Genomic DNA, 10,868 nt, shown 5'->3' with positions numbered 1-10,868 from the left:
TTTAACTTTCGTGATGACGTATCATAGAAAAGCCAACTTCAAAAAAAATTTAGGTTCCCTCAATTATGTGTCATAAATCCTTCAAGATATCAGGCACATTTACAAATGTCTTGATGAGTGTCTTGAAAGTAATAATAAGTCTTGATTTGTAAAGGATATCTCTACCACCCAAAAAAATCAAATCATTAATCAAATAAACTCTCTACTTAAGTCTTATTGACCCAAGGGCAGATCTCATAGTGAAACGTGACGCATCAAATATCAGATATGGAGGTATCTAAAATGCTCAAAGAGGACAGGGAATCAATTATCATATTTCATTCAAAAGCCTCTGATAATACCATAGAAATTACAAAACAGTAAAATATATATATATATATATATTATTTCCATTGTACTCCGTGCACAACAATTTTAAAGGAAATTTAAAATAAATCCAGCGTATTTGTCATACTTTTAAGTTCAATTACAATAAACCAAGAAAAGAATTGAGTGGCAATAAAATATCACTTGACATTGGAATGTAATTTGAAGACTTTTTATCTTTGGGAGTTGAATTACATTTAAGATTATTTATGTTATGTCTTATTTTCTTCAATTTGTATTTAATAGCTTTGGGTAGTTTGTAGATGAACTATGTTTGAATTATCTTTTTGGCCTTTCTATTTTCGACAGACACGTTTTACACTTTTGGACTGACACTTGGTAGAAGGGGTCACTAAGGCTAAAATCATATAAAATGGGTTCATAGCACAGTGGTAGAGCATTTGACTGCAGATCAAGAGGTCACCAGTTCGAATTTGGTTGGGCCCTTTTAAAAATTTTGGACGAACACTTTGTTCGATTTGCTCCCAACCACCGAGTGTCTAAAGGAAAAGAAATAAGAATAATTACCGATTCCAAACCTTATTCCAAAGTACTCCACCACATAGAACCATGTACTTAGAACCTAAGGGCCACTATTCTCGGACAAGAACCAAGCTATCATTAACAAAAGAGTGTGGTATCCAAGCACCCACTATGAACATGGTTAAAAACTTACTTACAATTAGGCTAACTTACCGAGTCTTGTACTCACTCCATCTTTTTCATGTAACTAAGAGTAGTTGCCCTAGACCAACAACACCCACCAAAACTATTTTTGATGTTTTAAAATGATTTTTTTAACCTTTCCCTTATTTTGTACTATGAACCTATAAACTCTATTTTGAATATAATGTAAATATATATGTTTATTATATTTTAATTCTTTTTTTATTTCGAGAAAACATTTTACTTTGTGTTCAACCTCTTTTAACTTGCTTCGGAAATGGCTCGTGACATAAACATAAAAAAAGTAATTTTTTAGTATGAATTTTAATATAAGTTGCATTCTTATATTGACAAAACCACTAGTACCAAAAATATTCATGAACTTTCAAAACTAATGCCCTTAACATTCTAAAATAAGGTTCTAACTATTAGTGAGTTGCATAAATCATCTCCCTTTTTATTTTCACTCACTCCTCTTCTACAACCTATGACCCATTAATATCATTAATATTTCATCTCCTTGTTTTTTAGCTTTTTGAATATCAAAATCTTAAATAAAAAGGAAAAGCTCTCTAAAATATTCTTATTTGCCAGTAATTTTACATAATTTAACATTTTAAAAATCGGTAAATTAAAAAAATCCAACATTAATATATTCATAATTTCATGTAGTCTTCATAAGTTTGTCGGCGACATTGTTTGTTGTCGAGCTTGATAATGTGAGTTTGTAACCCATCCGTTAGGGTTCTTGGAATGATTCTCCAGATTATCCCTTCCATGTTGGGAGTTGGGCCATGGGTCTTGGATGAAGGAACCGTTGGTTTACCGCCCCTAAGAGTTAAGGAAGCATCTTGAGGCTAGTTTCACATAGTATCATTATCTTTGAGATAACAATTCTTTTCTATTTTATCTAAATTTTTTAAATATGGGTTCATTTCTAAATGCATGATAATACCCTTATTGTTGAATTAATGACGTGAAACTAGTTTCACATAGTAACGTTGCCTTTTGCTCCTATTGGTGGAAGGATAATAGGTCTAAGCGTGACAACCAGACTAATTTTGCTTCATTTCTAAATGCAGGCAAAAAAAAGTAGAAAAATGAAAACATGTAAATGGTAAACTCAAACATTTCAAAGAAATAAATAAGTTTTGACCGTACCATGGTAACTAGAAACCAAATGTTGACTTTGACCCATCCCTGTTATCTTTTTTTTCTATATTTTGAAACTATTTTAAGCACTTTTCTCTTGTACTCCTTATAATTTACCTTTTAAGTTTGTAAATATTTGTGTAACCGTGACTATTATGATTATAAGTCAACTGAGTTAAGTGGAAATAAATTTTGAAGATGAAATTAAAGTATTTATTTTGATGTATCTTTACCCGAGTTTTGGGATATTTTTATTAATGAGATTCAATCCGCATTAGTAATTCACAATGATAATATTCAAAATACTTGACAAAAAAGATTGGTCAACCTAAGATATTTGGAACAAATAAATATTTTGTCCTCTATGATATATCAAATCACTCATTTGAAAAGAAGTCTTATTAGATACTTTTAAGCATTTAGAGATTAACTAGACACAAACCTAAACATTCTAAAAAGAAATTAGGGGTTTAAGTTAATGTAATTTAAGAAACTTATGATTTTTATATTATCAAGAGTTTAATTGAGCTGGGTCATTTCAATCTAGTGGACCCAAGAATTGAACCGAACCAAACCAACTAGTTAGTAACTTGATTTAGTGGAAGCATTTTCATGCAAAGTAGAAGCAACAATGGAGGGTTTGAAATAATATAGTTTTTAACCCTGGTTTCTAGAGTGAATATTGAAATAATATAGGGGATATGGTCATTTTACACCGTTTCTTGGTTTACCTACTTATCCTTATCCAATGACCCCCAAATTTCATATCTAACCTCAACATGCTATAATATGCTCAGTATTAAAATTTGATAGGTAGCGGAACTCATATAGTGAGTTATTTTAACGTTACTTAAACCTCGAGCTATTTGATTGGTTCAGGGTCTTAACTCACAGTTATTTGGATTTTTCTTTCATATATCCTTAATTCATACTTGGTTTAGGGTTCATATAAAAATCCAAGCGATTTCTACAAGTATTTCTTAACAAAGAGTCTAAGGGGGCTACTTGCCTCGTCGTCGACGTTTGGGACCTCCATTCTTGAGCTTCCAGTATCTGAATTACTTCAAATTTCCTTCCACATACTCCTTATTGTGTCTAGTTTATGAAACCATAATGTTTTTTTTTTTTATGAGAATCGATCTGGAATGGGGTTAAAATTGAGAAAACCAGAGAAAAGATCAAATTTTGAGTTGACTTGGACAATTCAGTTGAACTGGCCATATCATCGTTTTCTTCCTCTAAATAGGAAGAAGATGTGCATTTTTCGCATCGCCGCCATTTGAAACTCGGCTTGTACAGCCCATTTACATCGTTTCTTTCCTTGATTTCTTCGTGAAACTTAAAGATGGGTGTTACAAGGAAGGGCTAGGGATTGATTTGATACCTTCTCGTAGATCGTAGCCTAAGGTATTCTCTTCCAAAGTTCATCCAAAATATGATTTATCGCTGGAGATAAAACAAAGGAGTTTTTATTGGGTAGCCGATTCTAGGGGTTTCAAGGCCCTATTTCTTCATTGAATCTCTTTAATATCATTTCTTCAAGCTAAAGGAATTGGTTTGGAGAAATGTCTTTGAGTCTAGGACCTTAATTTCCAAAAATCGTTCCCAGTATGGAACTCACTCGAAATGCCAGATTTTCGATCACTTCGGTAGCTTATTCTACGATGTTTCAGCTCTCGATTCCTTTATCAAGTTCACTCAACTTATTCCTCTGAAGTTAGAGGAATCCTTAATTTGAAGGAAAAGAGATCGTAGATAAGAATTCGANTGTTTGAAAACATTGTGGAATACAAAAACTTTGTGTTGGAAACTATTTTGGTGTTATGTTTCTTTCAAACCTTGTTTTAGGTTTGGTGTTAAAATCTATTCATTAGATTAGTTATGATCAAGCTAATTTTTGAGTGAGTCGTCTTGGAATCTAAGAGTGACAATCATAGATTTCAAGTTCAATCTAAGAGTTATTTATCCTTTTAACCTGCTCCTAGTTGAAATCAATTCGTTAAGTTAGNCCAATTTAATTTCGAAACCTATTTCCTTCAATTCGGCATGCTCTCGAGGTTATTTTTCTTCGTGGTCTTCTATGGAAGCATTCCTTGGAGGTGCAGAAACTGATTGGAATCATTTTTGCTCGACGAGTGATCATGTATCCTCGGATTGGATTTTCAAGTTTTTCTTAAAGTTCTTCAATGGAGGATCGAATTGGAGGAATGGTTTCTGGGCACTTTCACCACTCTATTCCTTCATAGAACTTGTGGATAATCTTGTTGAGAAACTGTAGGAATAAGTTTAAAGAGAAATGGTCAAGGATTGCTCTCGAATTTGGAAGAAATCTAAGAGTAGGAGACCCATAATCTAAACGCTCATTGCCTTCGATTGAGGGATCGACCTTTCTCGATTCTTATTCCGTATTGTTGCTCCTACTTCAGACTTTATAGGAGATGCTTAAACCGACATTGAGAGCTCCAGAATCTTCGTTATTTAGATGTTCGAAGAGAAATGGTGGAGGATTGCTCTCGAATTTGGAAGAAATCTGAGAGTAGTTGACCCATAATCTAAACGCTTATTGCCTTCGATTGGGGGATCAACCTTTCTCGATTCTTATTTCATATTGTTTCTCCTACTTCAGACTTTATAGGAGGAGCTTAAACCGACATTGAGAGCTCTAGAATCTTTATTATTTAGAGATCGAACTCTCTAGATAATTTTTCGGAGATATCAACTCCGATCATAGCCTTACCGACCTTGGCTTTGAATACTAGTCGTTGGATGTGATGATCCGTGCATGTTTGATCTAGATCATATCAAATTTTGGAGGAGATCTAACAGTTGAGATTTGAGTTTGAAGGATTTTGCTCAAATGGTCACAGTAGATGCTGTGATTCTAATTAGAGTGGCATTTCTCTAATTATCCATTCTTTCAGGGGTATTTTGGTAATTTGCCACTTTTCGAATATTTTATTATTATTTTTCTCGTAAAAAAAGATCCATAATTTTTCTACAAATTCCTCATTGCTTTTTGATCATTTCCCCCTTATTTTGAATCTTGAGATTCCTTCTAGATAAGGAATTACAAATCGGGAAAGATTTTTTATAATTGATAAAATGACTTTTTTGCCCTTTTCATTTACTTTTTCCTTTCCAATCCTTTTTAAAAGGCCTTTTAACTCCTTGAAATCACTTGTTAGGGTACTCAATTGACTAAATCCCTTGTTCTTGCTTGAAACTTTAATTTTTTTTCCTTTCTATCCTTTGGGTCTTTCATGAGTGGCTTATTCTTATGGGAGCTAATTTTCTTCATGTTTGGGGTGTTACATATACATACTCGTTACAAACACAAAATAAGAAGCAGATTCAAAAGAAGAACAAAAAATACTATTTTAAAAACAGAGGTTAGTCCATGGCTCACAATCCAAAGTCTACTCTCATCCATGACCAACTCTTAGTTACTTGAAAAAAAAAATGATAAACGTGGAGTGAGTAAAACTTAGTAAGTAGCCTACTAATAGGGTCTTAATCGCGACCTTAAGCTAGGATATTACTTCTTGTTATGTTTACAGGATCTTGTAGCTAAGAGGTCATCGTGTCATGTATCATATACTGATCTTGAAAACCTTCCCCTAAAACAACCTTCAATTTTCTCCCCATGAACACATGAGTGGTGTCGTCATAATCATGTAATCCTACTGGTAAATCGTGGTGCAGGACATCTCGTTTAGCTGATGGAAAAGGTAGGCCTATTATAACATCCAACTCATGATACATATTGCAGGATATTCTACCTAAAGAGGAATAGGGGCCTTTTAGTACACATCGTAATGGCAGATAATGGCTATTTATGGGTATGGATCCTAGCAACTTATTTAGCATGTTATTCACATAGTTCTAGGTACTTGGTACATGGATTATTGATGAACCTAGGTTTATACATAATGTCTTGGGTTAGGCTTTAGGAGTTGAGGTCTTAGCTTAGGAAAACATTAGAGGGTAACCTAACATGAACTGATTCGTGTGAAAACCTACTAGCACTATGAGGACCTCTTTCCTTCACCAAACTTATGGGTAAACTTATTTAGAAGGTGCAGGAACAAGTTTGGAAATGAATAGTGGACTATAGTTCTCGAATTCGAAGTAAACCCATGAACACGATACCCCAAAACAAAAAACTTGTATCTCTCGATTGGGTACTCGACTAAGCTTGCTTCTTGCCCCTAATAGTCTACCCTAATTCATAATTTATAGACGGATTTTTCACTACCATTCATAATTTATAGTGGCTTCTTCTATTCTATGATTCTTCCATAGGACCTTAACAAGAGCGATTTTCGTGTTTCTCAATCTTTTGACTTTCTTGTCTATTATTTGAATCGGGTCTTCATTATACGTTAGGTCATCTCTCAAGAAGAGAGTTTCATGAGCCAGTACGTGCGAAGGATCTAGGGTATACTTCCGTAGTATGGATACATGAAAGATATTATGTACTGTAGACAAATTTGGGCATTGCCCGATTCTATAGGTCACAGATCCAGTCCTTTCTAATATCTCAAAAGGACGGATAAACCTAGGGCTTAGCTTACCTTTTTACCCTACCTGAGCACCCCTCTCATGGGGAACCTTTAGAAATATATGATCCCTTACCTACAATTCCATGTCCTTGCGCCTTAGGTCTACATAGCTTTTCTCTCGGCTTTGTGCGGTTTGTATCCTAGCTTTAATCTTCTGGACTGTGGCGTTGGTAATTTGCACCAGCTACTGCCCAATAGTTGTCGTTTGCCCCCTTCTTCCCAAAAGATAGGGGATCATGAACCTCGTATGTGGCTATTTGTATGGTGGCTTGAAAACTATTATTATAAGCGAATTTCATAAGGGGTAGGTACTTATCTCAGCTTCCCGCAAAATCCATCACATATACCCTCAACATGTCTTCCAATATTTGCTTGAGCATTTTTGTTTGACCATCTGTTTATGGGTCGAATGTCGTACTATAACTGCGTACCCAATGCCTTTTGTTGAATTTTCCAGAAGCGAGATTTAAATCTGGCATCTCGGTCTAATACTATTGCCTTTTGTTGAATTTTCAGAAGTGTACCCAATACCTTTACTGATGAATATTCATTTTTAATGTTAGCAACCGTAGCTCAGTTGGGAGATTATTAGACTGAAGATTTGAAGGTCACACGTGTTTTATCACGTTCAACTCACATAATACAAGTTTATTACCTGACTATACCATCTAAAAACATAACTTCCTTATTCAATCTAAAATTAGTGATTATTTCTTTTTTAAATATAATGAATTAGCGGAAGTACCTTTACTTATGAATTTTCATTTTTAATATTAGCGGTGGGGATAGCTCTGTTGGGAGAGTGTCAGACTGAAGATTTGAAGGTCACGTGTTTGATCTCCACGTTCACTGCACCCGATTCTAGTTGCATAACCCGACTATTCAATCTAAAATTAGTCATTATTCCTTTCTGAAATCTCAATGAATTATCAGAAATACCTAACGTGTTCTAGTTCACCTCACCTTATACAAGTTGGATAACTTGAATATCTTATTAAAAATTAGTGATTATTTCTATTTAAAATTAAAATGAATTAGCGAAAATACCTTTACGAATGAATTTTCATTTTTAATGTTAATGTGGATAACTCAGTTGAGAGAGCGTTAGATTGAAGATCTAAAGGTCTCATGTTCGATCTTGCATAATTTGACTCTTCAATTTAAAATTAGTGATTATTTCTTTCTAAAATTTCAATTAATTAGCAGAAATTCCTTTACTTAAAAACTTTCAATTTTAATGTTAGCAGGGATATCTCAGTTTGTAGAGCGTCAAATTTAAGATTTGAAGGTCACGTGTTCGATCTCCATGTTCACCACACCTGTTTCGCACAACCTGGCTATTCAATAAAAAATTAGCTAAAATACCTTTACTTATGAATTTTCATTTCTAGTAATTGCGGGGAGAGCGTCATACATTAGTGATTATTTCTTTTTAAAATCACAACTCAAATGATTGCAAGGATAGCTCCGTTAGATTGAAGATCTGAAGGTCACGTGTTTGATCCACGTTCATACTAAAATTAGTGAAATTAGTGATTATTTATGTTTAAAATATAATGAATCGTGTTCAATTCACGTGTCTGTAGATTTAAAGATAACGTGGATTCCTAATTCTTTATTTGACTATAATTGCTCTGTAAGACATTTAGTAAAATGAGATGACTCATTTTATTGCATGGAACAATAAAATTGATCTTCCCGTAGAATTGTCAATACATTCTACTTTCAATGTTGCTAAGTTGAGTCCCTTTGATAAAGGTGATGATTTTTCTGATTCGAGGACGAATCTTGAAGAGAGGGATAGATGATAAAAATCACGATGTACATTCTACTTTCAATGTTACTGAGTTGAGTTATTTTTATGTAGGTGATGATTTTTTTGATTCAAAGACGAATCCTTTTGAAGAGGGGGATGATGATAAAAATCACGGTGTTCCAACTAGACATATTACACAACCCAAGACCAAGAAGATTCAACAAGCATTCATACTTCATCTACAAAATTGGATAGGTTAGGTTCAACCATCATTTCATGTGTTACTAGCTGATTCGTTTGAGTCAAGACCATTTGGAGATTCAAAAGTAAATATTTGCACGGTTGAAGTAGCGGATGAAGTTGCAAGCATCATTTCATAGTGGTTAGAAAACTTTATTTATTATTTTAATTTCATAAAGTTTGTAATGCTCAAATTGACTTCGTCTTCTGTGGAGATTTAAAGGGATCAAGATTAAATCACGGGCACTAACTTTTTTGTGGGGAGACTATAAATACCCACAAATTATTATGTAAAAACATATTTGTGATCAATGAAATTAATCTCTCAAGTTGAGAGGTTTCCCCTTATAGAAATCTGAGCATATCTTTGTCGTTTTTAAGTTTCATGCAATTCTTGTGGTAGATTGCATCTGAGTTATTTAATCAAGCCTTATCAAGTTTGATTGTGGAGTGACTCAATTTAGAAAAAGGTTCCAAATCTTGCTTCTCACTCTTGGATCTAGTAATCTAATTCTAAGGAGTGACTCAATTTAGAAAAAGGTTCCAAATCTTGCTTCTCACTCTTGGATCTCGTAATCTAATTCTAACTTTATCTCTTCGTTTATCCAAATTTTGAATAAGAAGGTGTTAATTTCTTTAATTAAAGGTTCTTGCTTCTACAAAAGCTTGGCTCGTTGGGCTGAAGATTACGGTTGGTCTATCATCCTTCAACGGGATCTTCTATCCCCATGACTTGCTCTGATGCGGTCGTTCTTCTAACGCCGGTGACACATCCAATTGTCGAGATTGGTAATGTGAGTTTGTAACCCATCCGTTGAGGTTCTTGGAATGATTCTATAACTTATCATTTCCATGTTGGGAGTTGGATCATGGGTCTTGTGCGAAGGAATCCTTGGTTTACCGCCGCTTCGAGTTGAAGGAAGTGTCAAAAGGCTAGTTTTTTTTTTTTAATTTTATTGATTTGTTTAAGTGATTTTATTTGATTTTATTTCAATTTGTCAAACTCACTCGGGTGCTCATCTCAATCATTTCAGCCTTGTTCGCGTTCAATACGAGAGACCTTGGAAATAACTGGTAACTGTTCAACTGGATTATCACATTAACAATTTGAATCAAATAAAGTGACATTAACCATTTGAATCACCTCAACCCCACTTGTTGAACTTGACCAAATGTCTATAACATAGCACTAACAAACGTACAAAGTAATACAAACAAAAGTACAAAGTAACACTAACAAAGGTACAAAGTTCATAAAAGTTCTTTTAATCTAAAATACCATTGAACTTGACCATTATAGTGCCTCTCAAACGTAGGTAAAGTTTAAATTCGGGTCTCCTTGTCGAACTCACTCGGGTGCTCATCTCAACCATTATTGTGTTCAACAAGGGAGACCTCAAAAATAGCCAGATTATCGCATTAACCATTTGAATCACCTCAACCCCACTTGTTGAAATTGAAACAAATATCTATAACAAAACACTAACATAGGTACGATGTTCATAAAAGTTTTTTAATCTAAAGATACTATTGAACTTGACCATTAAAGTTCCTTTCAAACTTACGTAAAGTTTAAATATAATTGGTGACAAAAGATGAAACTATAAAATAAAAAGAAATAAGAAAATAATATTCCATTTTAGAGAATCAAACCAGAATCTCCTATGTGAAAGCCAAATATCCAAACCTTTGGACAATAATGAATTTTAAGTGTAGTTGTCTTGGATTCTTTTGTCTAATTGCTAAAGAGTTTTACTATGATGTTTTGGGTAATGTCTAACTCTTCGACAAGTCCTTTCATGTGTGTGATAGAATTCTCAGAGTTACCGAGACGTTTCGAGTTGTTCTATCGTGTGGCTCTTTCTTCAAAAGGGTCAACATCAAACATCGGGTCTTTGATTGGCAACCCATCCAGAGGAGCGTCGATTGCATCGATTCCATCAACAGTCTTCCTATGAGTTTATGGTGCATGACCCTTTTTTTTACCATTCACCTTCGAGCGCCACCATAGTTTTGCATCGTCCATGAGATGCATTGCGACCAACATAACTCTTAGGTTCAATGAGCAAGTTCCAGTAACCTTCAAGTATTGTTCTACGTCAAAAATAAAGCTTTTTAATTCCTTA

General features: G+C 34.1%; 1 non-coding gene across 1 annotated transcript; it reads left to right on the top strand.

Annotated features, from left to right (window-relative positions):
- Window positions 1–741: 741 nt before the first annotated feature.
- Window positions 742–813, top strand: TRNAC-GCA. The gene has a single exon. It is a non-coding gene; the product is annotated as a tRNA-Cys (tRNA).
- Window positions 814–10,868: the final 10,055 nt, after the last annotated feature.

Source organism: Cucurbita maxima, unplaced genomic scaffold, assembly GCF_002738345.1.
Source record: "Cucurbita maxima cultivar Rimu unplaced genomic scaffold, Cmax_1.0 Cma_Scf00814, whole genome shotgun sequence".
Classification (NCBI taxonomy): Eukaryota; Viridiplantae; Streptophyta; class Magnoliopsida; order Cucurbitales; family Cucurbitaceae; genus Cucurbita; species Cucurbita maxima.
The sequence above is the reverse complement of the archived record's forward strand: the minus strand, read 5'-3'. Positions and strand labels throughout refer to the sequence as shown.